Source organism: Silene latifolia, chromosome 10 (genome assembly GCF_048544455.1).
Source record: "Silene latifolia isolate original U9 population chromosome 10, ASM4854445v1, whole genome shotgun sequence".
Taxonomy (NCBI): domain Eukaryota; kingdom Viridiplantae; phylum Streptophyta; class Magnoliopsida; order Caryophyllales; family Caryophyllaceae; genus Silene; species Silene latifolia.
The window spans coordinates 30,387,681-30,399,808 of NC_133535.1; the positions used below are offsets into that span (position 1 = coordinate 30,387,681).

A 12,128-nucleotide genomic window follows, 5' to 3' on the forward strand; every position below is an offset into this window, starting at 1 on the left:
ACAGATGACGGTGATCAACTGGTCCCTAAAGGTCACACCTATAGGATGTGTTTGAGAAATGTGGTTATAGAAATATAATCACATTGATGCCCAAAATGACTAAAAAGCTAGTCGATGTGTTGATGAGATAATTATTTAATGAAAATTAAATAATATTAGTTGAGACAATTAATTAATCAATTAATAAATTAAATATAATAAGTTATATTTAATTAAATATATATAATGTTAGCTTGGACGAATTAATATGTTAATTCGTAATTAAATATAATCAGTTGTATTTAATGTCAACAAGATGAATGTGTCATAGTGGTAATAGTGAGGGTACACATACCAAGAGGTCATGGGTTCGATCCTCACTAGATGACAATTCAACACATATTATATATTTTTGGAAAGACCAAAAATAAGGAGTGATAGTCCTTATTTCGGTCGATGGCGAAAAATTAGGAAAGTATTATTCTTTCCTAATTAACTCGATAATTCGGTCAGTATAAAAAGAAAGGGAGAGAATTATTTCTACCCTAATGCTTTTTCTTGACCTTGCCTCCTCTCTCTCATCACAAAACACAAAAACAACTAAATTTTACAGAAAATTTTAGATCGATTTCTAGCATAATCAAAGGGCATATCTCAGATCGTCTTGGGTGCAACTAATAGGTGAATATCAATTTTGATATTGTTCTTAGGCCAATTTTGCTAGGACCGAAGGTTAATTCTAAATCCTTATACTTTGTTTATGTATTTTGTTTATGACCTTTAATCATCATTGTTAAATTCGTTATAATCCTTCTAGTTTAAGGGACGTATACAGATTATTTCCCACAAGTGGTATCAGAGCACTAGGCCACGATTTTAATCTTGATGATTTTCATAAATTTGTATGTGAACAATAGGATTTTCGAAAAAAAATTTAGGGTTTCGATTTTTTTTTGTGGTTCGAAAAAAATTTTTTTTTGCCGTTTTTTTTCTTTCAGTTTGATGATATTTTTCCATTCTATTTTTCATATTATAGTTTATAATCAGTTAAAATTATCATATGAAGAATTGGTAGTTTTTGATTTAATGCAGATTAAGTTAAAATTAAATGGGATCGTCATGTTTATGATAAAAAGATTGTTTTTGCTATATAGTTTTTGGCATATAAATTAATCATGTATATTATTTCATATGCTAATCATGTTCTAATAGCAAAGGTAAACAATTTAGTCATCAAATTTTGTTTTAGGGTATATTGCCGCAAAAGGAAAAAAAGGAAGGACGGTTCTAGGGTTTGCCGTAGAGAAAAAAAAAATTTTATTTTTGTTTTTTTTGGTAAACCGAGAAAGAGAGAAAAAAAAAGGAAAGTTTTGTTTTCTTGTTTTTTTTGCCATATTGCCGAGAAAAAAAATATGGTAAGTTTTTTGTTTTTCCTAAATTGCCAAAAAAAAAAAAAAGGAGACTGTTTTTTTTTTCGGCCGTGTAGGAGCTGAAATAATAAAAAAAAATAAATTTTTTGTTGTTTATTTTCAGCCGAGACCAATTTTAATTGGTTTTTTTTATTTTTTTTATTTTGGCCAATTAGTTATTGTGAATCGGTTCACAATTTAAAGATACCGAGTTATTTTAAAGCGGTTTAAAATTTAGACGGATAGAATTCATATTACAAGTTTAATATGGATTAAGTATGAAATTAATGTGATTAAATTGCGGAATTGTCACTTAATTTAATTTAAATAGGTGGTTTGGATAAATTAATCAACACAATTAATGTATTGTGTTATGTATGTTTAATTTATTTTAGTTGATGCTTTTAATTTTGTTGAATGAATCGAATGAATGAATTTTATTTACGTATTTATTTTTGCAATCGGTTGTAATTTGTAATACTTAGTGTGACCTTAGTCAAATTATGTTTTCGTAATGAAGGAAACATGAATTTTTATGTAATTATGAGATCTCGAATCTCCTTTTATTTTAGTTTTGGGTTTTGAAATTAGAATGTAATAAATAGGTCAATTATGTAATTTTATTTATTGTAATTTCAAAGAAGACTAAAGATGGAGATTGGAGCTCACTCCCGCTACATGGATCAAGATGGAACATCAAGACAAGCTTCTTGACACGGCTATCGCAACCCTATCAAAGATAAAACCTAACGGTCTCAACTAAAATGTAGTAGAGGCAGTCGAGTATCGAATCCACAGGGAGGTAATGTAATTATCAGCTGTCTAATTCTAGTCCTAAAGTAACAATTGGGGGGGTTTGTTGAATTGATTTCTAAACTACGAGATTTAGAGGAAAGAGAAATAAAAGTAAGAGCAATAAGAGAAGGAAAATCGGTTTAAACTATCAAGAAGAGAGGGACATGTCGGGATTTCGGTTCACTACGGTAATCCAGTAACTCAGCTGTAAATGATTCAGACGAACTAATGTGAGACGGATGTTGAAAGGTCCTTTCGGTCCACTTTCTATCCTAAAATACCACTAACTTAACTTTCATGCTCATTAGGGTAGTCTACTGTTCATAGCAGGCCTATTTAGTCCAATCTTTCGATCCAGAATTAATTTTACCCAGATTAAAGGGTGACATAGAAGCGTGCACTCAACTAAGTCGAATAAATACAATTAAATTGCTATGGTGACAGGGTCTCACAATTAATTCATCTAATTCATTTACTACATCGTCGCATTTCTACCGCAGATCCCCTAATCCCAACATGAAAGGGGTTTAGCTACTCATGTCGCTAATTAAACTAACAACAATTAAATTCCCAGCAATAAACATAATGAAATAACAATTAAAAAGCATTAAAGAGAAATTAGGGCAAGGAAATAATGAGACAAACAAGAAATTAAAGCAACAAAAGGTTAATTATTATTGAAGGAAGAAAAGGAATTACAATCAATGCGAATCCGGCGTAAAGAACAATCGAATCCGAGCAATAATAATCCCAAAACAAGGTTACAGTGAATGATAAAAAGTAACGTAACAAAGTTCTCAGTAGCAAAGTTTATAAGATGAAAGATAATCCTAATTAACCTAGTAAAGCGTGCTTAAATAGCAAAATAAATAAGTTTAGCGAAATAAACACTCACGCGGGCTGATTAAAGCCCAAAACCATCAAAACCACTCGATCGAGTGGATTAAAACCACTCGATCGAGCAAATCCTCAGCCAAATCTACTCGATCGACCAGAAAGTCACTCGATCGAGTAGATGGCCTTTCTGCAACTTAAGGGTCGAGTACAAAGTGCTCGATCGACCACTTCTGGGACGTAGAAACCTCTCGATCGAGTGGTAAAACAGCTGGATCGAGTACTCTGACTTCATTTCAGCTCAAGTCCACCACCGAATGCCTCGTAATGCGTGCAACGACGCATTCAAATGCAGTATCTCACTCTAGAACAATCCCGTCTCCTCTAAATGCATGCAAAAAGGACGAAAAAGGGTACGATTCCACTACTTTCGCGTTCATTTCTACAAAAAGGACAAAACGAACCAAAGTAACCAATTCGGGGCAAAATACCATAAAAACAGTATAAATATGCATAGAAATACGTGCTGAAATAGGCTAAAAAGACTATACATTAGGCACGTATCAAATCTCCCCAAACCGAACCTTTACTCGTCCTCGAGTAAACTCAAAACTAAACTAATGGAACGGAAATGATAACTCAGAGCTAACTTAACTTGTCTACTTGAACCAATTTTAATGCAACAAAAACTAACAGTTAATGCTAAGCAGTCAATACGCAAACGAGTTATAAGCTGTTCAGAAATATAGCCAACCTATCGACCTTGCAAGACCAACAAAATCGGACTCTTTCGTGGTCACTCTTCTCTCATGAAGCAAAGGGTGGATATCATATGTAAAAGAGAGGAGAAAAGACAGTCACTCACCTAACTGCGACCTACATACCATGCATGCAAAAAAAATGAAAGACAATTCAAGTACTAATGCAAACACTCCAACCAATAATGTCCGTCACAGCCGAGGGCTTACAAATAATATGGGAATAGTGAGGTTCAGGTGAGAAAGGGCAAAACATGTTATGGAAATGTGGAGGTAAAAGCATCAAGCTAGTTCCTAACAGGACCATAGTAAACCATCCGAATCTCAACTGACTAAAAAACTAAGTACAAGTGCCCTTCATTTGGCACACAGCTCACTAAACTCAAACACAATCTCCTCAAAAAATATGGAATAAAACGGAGGAGTCAGACGGTCACAAACTACCCTTTTTAAAACACCGTCTGAAATAGCTAACTGAAACAACAACTTTTTTTTTTTTTTTCAAACTTCTTTCTTTCTTTCTTCTCCTGTATCACGTCATTCAACTTCTTTTTTTCATTTTTTTTTTCATTTTCTTTTTTCTTCACTTTCACGTTTTTTTTTTCAATACTTTTTTTTTCTTCTTTTCCTCCTTCCTCAATTCTTACACCAACTCCAAAACAAGAAATACGGACCAAACTGCAATGGAAAAACATACCACAAAAGAACATACTAACTAGCTTGACTAGGGCAGGCTTAGTTTGGGATGTAGCTAATGGGTCAAAAGGCAAATTTGGCTAATGTGGAGCTAAATGGGTGAAAAATATAAGGAAAGGGAAATTTGCAAGCACCTTCCTGCATGTGACACCAACCACAAACCCGAATATGTGCATTTGACGAGAAATTGAATGTCATAAATGTGCAAAAAAGACGAACATGCTATGCAAGGAGTACTACTCGAAATTCCTAATGAACTGGTCATGAATGTCACCAGTTATGGGCTCTAATATCTCAGAATTTTTAAGTAGTTTGCCAATTTATCAGGTCAAGTCTAAACAGTCAGCTATATTTGAACAGAAACTCGTAGACTATGCGTATGACAAAGCGAATAACTATCAATAAAGTGCAAGGCTCAAGTAAAATGACAAGTTATAGTGCATTATCATCATGGAAATTTACCGTTCCGACTCAACCTATATGCAAAAATAAACGTGATTTTTTTTTTTTTTTGAATTTTTGATTTTTTAAATGAAAGTAAACAACAATGCAAGCTGAAAATAAACGTGAATGCAATAACAAATGCAAATGCAGACTCAAAAGGATGCAATACCCTCCCCAAACCAAAACGGACAACGCCCTCGTTGTCCTCCAGCATACACCAGCAGATATATACAGGGGAACGGGGATATACAACCAACAAAATAAAGGAGACAAAATAAAAGAATAAGAGATACATACAAAATACGAACTTCCCCAAACCAGCCAGAAAACTGGGGAAGTGAGTAGACCAGTAGCTACTCGTTGTCGTCGTCACTGCTCTCACGACCAACCTCCGCCCTGTACTCCGGGTCTCTCTCCTCCTCTCTCCTACTCCGCTCCTCAGCGCGAGCTCTCTCCACTGCCACCTCTGGGTCCTCCTCCTCCTCCTCCTCCTCGGACACTGGGTACCCCTCATTTGGGTACGGAAGAAGGAAGGGTGTGGCCAACCCTCCGGGATCGGTATGTGTCGCCGCAAGTGGTACTCGTACAGAGGGTGTAAGGCAAGGAACATGTCCCTCTCCATACGAGCCTGACGCGCTGCAACCTCAAGCAACACACCGTAAACTGCGCCCCCTTGGTCCAGGACCGCGGGAGCCACAAAAGGAGGAGGTGGTACGAAAGTAGCCGGTAAGACCGGCTCAGTCTGTGTCTGGTCAGTGGGAGGTGCAGGAGTAGGAGTGGTAGTAGTGGGAGTAGGGGTCGGGTCGCCGCTTCTTGGCGGCGGGTAACCGTGGAAGGCTGGGCACTCCCTGAAGGTGTAGACCCCTCTCCAGTCTCAAGTCGTCGCTTCTTGCCAGCGGGTGTATCAGGAGTGGGTCGGAGTGGAAGGTGAAGGTCAGGCAGTGGTGGTAGACGGTGACTCTTTGCAACAGTGGGCAAGGGCTCAAGACGGAGGAGAGTCTGACAGGGTAAGTCAACAGACAAGGAGCCGTCTATCTTCCAAGTTCGGTAGTCTGGGGTAAGCCAATGCTGAGAGAGCATGGCGTCCAGACTCAGTAGCCTCTCTCCAGCGAGGTACTGCAAGTCACGAGGCCAAACGGGGAAAAGGCACCGGGCAAGAATGGTGGCTATGCCACCGCAGTAATGGTTCCGTCTCCTTGACCCACGGCTCAAGGTACTGGGCGGTCAAGTAAGCTATGTTGAGGGTAAAATGACCCTCACAGTCGACGTTCAGGTAACCGCCCAGGATGGAGAGCTCGGTGTGGGTCATGTTGTTCGGCTCCTTTCGGCCGAAGATAGTGCTCCCCATCAGTCTAAGGAAAACACGGACAGGGGGTAGGTGGACTTGATGGAGCTTTTGCTCCCTGAAAGTGGTCTGGGCCAGACACTGCCAAAGCTGACGGTGGACCCTCCTAGGTGGGGCAGTCAAGCCCGTAGAGGAAAGGTCAAGTAAACTACCAAACTCCCCTAAAGTCCTCTGAAAGGTCCGGTTAAACAACCGGAAGAACACTGAAAGACTATCGGGGTCAGCCTCGTGTGCCCCGGGGGAGAAGGTAAAAGAGCTGAGAAACTCGAGACTCAGCTCTAAGAAGGTACGGCCCCTCATGGTGATGAGTCCGGCCATCCCCGTGCCCCGTAGTAAAGTACAGACCGACTCGTAAATGCCGAGTCTCGTAAGCGCTGATTCCTCTAGGAATCGGGAAGGAACATGCACACAACGAACCAGGTTATAAAATTTTGTACGATGTAAAGCGTTGACGAATAATACCTGCGGATAATCTGGGTGAGAGTCGAGGGAGGTGTCCCCTCGACCGTATGTGATGCAGTAGAGGCGACGAAGCGAAGCAGTAGAAGTGCTAGAAGCGGAAGTAGAGGGTACTGGAGCTGGTGTAGCTCGGGATCGCTCTCGACCCCGCCTCGGAACTCAAAGCGAAGCTCGTGAAGCGACGGTGTGAGGAACCGGGTCTGCTCAAGGCAACGGCGATCGCGAGTCCGCCACAAGTGTGAAAGTAGAAGCTGGTGCGAGAGGTAGTGGGCTGCTGTGGTCACCATCAAGAAGAACTAGCAAAGATGCTAGCGGTGGTGACCGTAGAGGAAGTGGCGGCTGAATCGTGCTAGCTAGCAGCTAGCCGGAGTAAAAACCGTCCCTGCAACTGAAACTAGGAACACAGGGGCTGCAGTGGTGACTAAAGTGGAGACAGTGGCAACAGCAGGGGCCACTGTCTCACTCGAAGACGGACTGGAGGACGAACTAGTGGATGTTAAAGAACTAGAATCCATCCTGCAAACAGAAATTAAGGGGGGACCAGGGGTATGATGAGAAAATAACTGCTAACCATGGCTAAAACAGCACGTAAAACCAGCATGTGACAGCATATGAACCCCCTACCAGTCGAAATTTTGACCTTACAGCATACAAATCCCAACAATCCTCAAAAAGCTCGAATGACAGTAGGCAACAACGATAGGGAACGGGAAAAGCAGTTAACAACAGCAGCACATAAGTAATACTGAGGTTAACTAAAGCAATGCAGCATATAAACCGTCTGACAGTCGAAAAATTCGACTGAGGTAGCCCTAATCGCGAGATTTTTGCACAAAATTCGAATGGAAGCATGTTAGGCATCGACATGGTGTGATAACAGTCTAAAACAGCAACAATTAAGCAACAAAGAAGCTAATTTAGACAGATTACAGCAGTAATAACCAAGTGACAGTCGAAAATTCGACAGTCCTGCACCCATATCGCAAAAATTTCATGTAGAATTCGAATTAAGCATGCAAAACAGCGAGGAAGGGGAATTATGATCATCAAGCAAGCTAAGCAAGGGCAATAAACTCAATTAAAGTCGAAAAAACGACCTACAATGGATATTCAAACCCTAAATTCGATTTTTACCTCATAAAATTCCAAATAATCGAAATCAAGATACAAAGAAGGTAAAAGAATTGCTTAGTTGATGAGAATGATCCTACAAATGCAATTAATCTTCAAATAAACAAGCAACAATAGCGATTTTTCAGTCGAAAAACCCGCAAACCCTAACCCTTCTAAAAAACCGTGAAAATTAACACAAATTAAGGGAAAAATAAAGGGCTTTTGAAGATTAATTAGCAAGCAAGGGATTGTAGGTGGCGGATTTGGAGATTGGGCAAGAAAATATGAGGATTTGGGTGAGTTTGATCGCAATTAGGGTACGTTAGACGAAATAAGGGGATGAAATGAGTGTAAGAACAAAACAAAAGAGTTTAAGGTAAAAAGACTCCCTGTGTCCTGTACATTTTACTCGATCGAGTGGTTTTAAACCACTCGATCGAGCACTTTTATGCTCCAGTTGCTCGATCGAGTAGAATTCTACTCGATCGAGAAGTCTCCCTTTTGGCTTTGCTCGATCGACTGGAAAAAGCACTCGGTCGACCAAATTTTCACTCGATCGAGTACAAAAAGTACTCGATCGAGGACTTTTCTCGCGTAAGCTCTTGAGTTTCGTCTTTTCTTCCTCGGAATGCGTAAAACTTCCCCAAACCTGCATAAAACACACGCAAAAATTTCCCAATATACCAAATACGCATAAGATCAGTCTATAGTCTTACGTCTACGCTAAAAACTGTCTAAAATTAATTGTCCTAATAAAAGCAATAAAACAAATTCAAAAGAAATTCAAAAAAATATTTATTACAAAGTGTTACACGGGGCATTTCCCCGCTTAATTACCAACAAATTTCAGTAGCCCCTCGGAGGGCTCCTGACTGGAGGACGTCATCTCAGCAACATTGACTGTCCTCTTCAACTTCCATGAGCATGAATTATCACTTGAAACGGTAGGAGGGGAGTAGTTCACATCCACGTAAGCGCGAACTTTCCTCGTCCTTACTCCTTTATCACCAGCTTTAGCGTCATCATCTTCAATTTGATTGATAATAATTACACCATGTCCTTTGATAGCTCCTTCATTGCTTTCATCTGTACCTGCAGCAAGGAAAACAGACGAACTTTTCTTCTTTTTGCTCTCAGTCTGAGGCGGAGGGTTAACAATAGCAGCACAATTCTCCAAATTTTCATCTGGAGTGTCAATAATAGGATCAATAGAAGAGAGAGCATTGCAAGGCTGGGCTTGCATGGGAGCTCTCCGAACTTGGACCGATGAAAAATCAGCTCCTCGTCCCCTACCTGAAAGGTCAAAGTCTTACCCCCGACGTCTATTACTGCACGGGCAGTAGACAAAAATGGTCTCCCTAAAATGATAGGGGTGTGTGCATCTTCGGGGATGTCTAAGATAACAAAATCAACGGGAATAAAGAATTTCCCGATCTGAACAGGTACGTCTTCCACTACACCTAGTGGCCGTGATAAACTACGGTCGGCCATCTGGACAGTCATGTTGGTGCAACTCAGCTTTGTCAAACCAAATCTCTTAGCCAGAGACAACGGTAAGACACTCACGCTAGCGCCTAAATCGCATAGCGCGTTATCAATCAAATGCATACCGATATGACAAGGGATCGAAAAACTACCCGGATTTGACTGCTTAGGAGGTAACTTATTTTGAAATAGGGCTAACCCCACCTCAGTCAAAGCTACGGTCTCACTATCATTAATAGTCCTCTTACGCGATAAAATTTCTTTCAAAAACTTCAAATAAGAGGGTACCTTTGTCAGCAATTCAGTGAATGGCACAGTGACTTCCAAGCTTTTCAAAAGTTCGACAAATTTGCCGAATTGTTGATTAGCTTTTGTATTCTGCAGCCTCCTCGAAAGGAACCGTGATAGGTATCTCGAGTCCCTTGTTTCTCGCTTCCAATGTATCTTCCGGTGCAAGTTCTACATCCTTTGGACGCTTCTTACCTCTCGAACGAGGTCTTTCCGGTGATATCTCGCTTAAACGAGCACTAGCAGGCTCTCGAATAAGCTTCCCGTCATCAATACTACTCGATCGACCAATTTCTTCATTCGATCGAGCAGTTTCTCCTTCAGAATCAGTCGATCGAGTAAAATTCCCACTCGATCGAGCAACTCCCTTTTCTGCTTCACTCGATCGAGCAGCAAAACCACTCGATCGACCGGTTTCTTCATCATTTCTACTCGATCGACCACCTGAGATCAGTCGATCGAGCACTTTCTTAGCTGTCAGCTCGTTATTTTCGCCTGAACACTGTTCATCATCAGTTTTAGACTTCCTCGGGTCTGATTTCAACACTTCTGGTCCCTCATAAGAAAGACCGCTTCTCAATTCTATCAAATTTACCGTCTCATATGGATTCTTCTCATTTTGAGTCGGTAAATGACCCTGCTTCCTCGAGGATTGATTCGCGGCCAATTGGGCAACTTGAGTTTCAAGTGCCTTTATAGACGCGTCTTTCTGTTGATCACTTGTGTTTCTTTGTTGATCACTCAGCTGAAACTGCTTTGTAAGGGCTTGCATCATGGACTTGAGCTCACCAATTTCACTCACCGCGCCGGAAGATGATGCGCCATGGTTAGGAGGATTGAAAGACGGAGGCTCCTGAAAGCCTTGTTTATTCTTGTGTGGAGGAATATACGGCTGCTGCTGGTTCGGAGGAGGAGTAGGATTGAGCACATTTTGGCTTGTCCACCTCAAATTGGGATGGGCATTCGGCTCATAATAAGTATTTGTGTGCCTGTAATGTTGGAAGGCAGCACAAGACTCATAGGAGTTGGGACAATGATCTGAAACATGTCCCTCTCCTCCACATCTTCTACAGACGAAAGGACCATCTGCCACAGTATTCACCCGATACATCCCTCCTTTGGAAACTCCTCCCAATTCATACTTATCAAACCTCGCCGTGAGAGCCTCTAATGCAGCTACAGAAGAAGATTCATCAGCTCTCCTTTGATTTCCCCCGGAATTCCCATACTCAGCTTTATGGGTGGCTAAGTCATCAATGATCTTCCACCCCTTAGTCTCTCCCATATTCTCAGCAAATCGGCCATTGGTTGCAGCATCCAAAATAGCCCTCTAATCGTCATACAGCCCGTTATAGAACTGATTGCATAAACTCCACTTTTCGAAACCATGGTGCGGAATGGTTCGCACCAACTTCTTGAAACGGACCCATGCTTCATGAAAGTTCTCATCAGGTCCCTGTTTAAAGCTCGTGATCTGAGCTCTAATGGCATTAGTCTTTGAGGCAGAGAAGTACTTCTTGTAAAATGCTAAAGCCAGGCGAATTCCGATCGATTATCCCATGAGCAGCTCGGTCCAGATCCCTATACCACTCCCTTGCAGCATCGCGGAGTGAGAAAATAAACATGGTTTCTTTTATCTGATCCTGAGTCACACCAGTCGGCGGGGGTATAGAGCAGCAATAATCGATAAAAATCTCCATATGCTTGGCTGCATCTTCATTTGCAGCTCCCCCGAATTGGTTTCTCTCAACCAAGTTAATATAGGAAGGCTTTGGCTCGAATTTTCTTGCCTCCCTTGGTAGTTCGAACCTTTTGTAGAGATTCGCAGCTGTCGGCTCAGAGTGACTGGCAATAGTTGCTTCTTCGGCCATTTCTAGAAAGTCTGGAGAAGTGACGGTTTCAACTGATGAAGTAGAAACTGGAGAGCAAGGTGGCTCCTCCTCGAAAAGCTCGTTCTCGTAAAAGCTAGAATGAGAACTAGGCTCTTCCTCTGACTGTTGGTCTTGAAATAATCTCCTCTTTGCGCGCATGGTTCTCTCAATCTCAGGATTGAATGGTAGTAGTTCACCACCCTATGACCTGCGCATAAGAAGAAACTACAAATAGAATATAAGAATAGTTTAAGGAATGGACGCCCCTTAAACTAAAAGAAAGACTAAAAATAAAACAACTAATAATTTAAACAATTGCCTCCCCGGCAACGGCGCAAAAATTTGACACGGCTATCGCAACCCTATCAAAGATAAAACCTAACGGTCTCAACTAAAATGTAGCAGAGGCGAATGTCAGTATCGAATCCACGGGAGGTAATGTAATTATCACTTTTGTCTAATTCTAGTCCTAAAGTAACAATTGGGGGGGTTTGTTGAATTGATTTCTAAACTACGAGATTTAGAGGAAAGAGAAATAAAAGTAAGAGCAATAAGAGCAGGAAAATCGGTTTAAACTATCAAGAAGAGAGGGACATGTCGGGATTTCGGTTCACTACGGTAGTCCAAAGAACTCACCGTAAATGATTCGACG

General features: G+C 40.9%; 1 non-coding gene across 1 annotated transcript; it reads left to right on the plus strand.

Moving 5' to 3' along the window:
• Nucleotides 1-10,987: 10,987 nt before the first annotated feature.
• LOC141609806 (small nucleolar RNA R71) lies at nucleotides 10,988-11,094 on the plus strand. The gene has a single exon (XR_012527715.1). It is a non-coding gene; the product is annotated as a small nucleolar RNA R71 (small nucleolar RNA).
• Nucleotides 11,095-12,128: the final 1,034 nt, after the last annotated feature.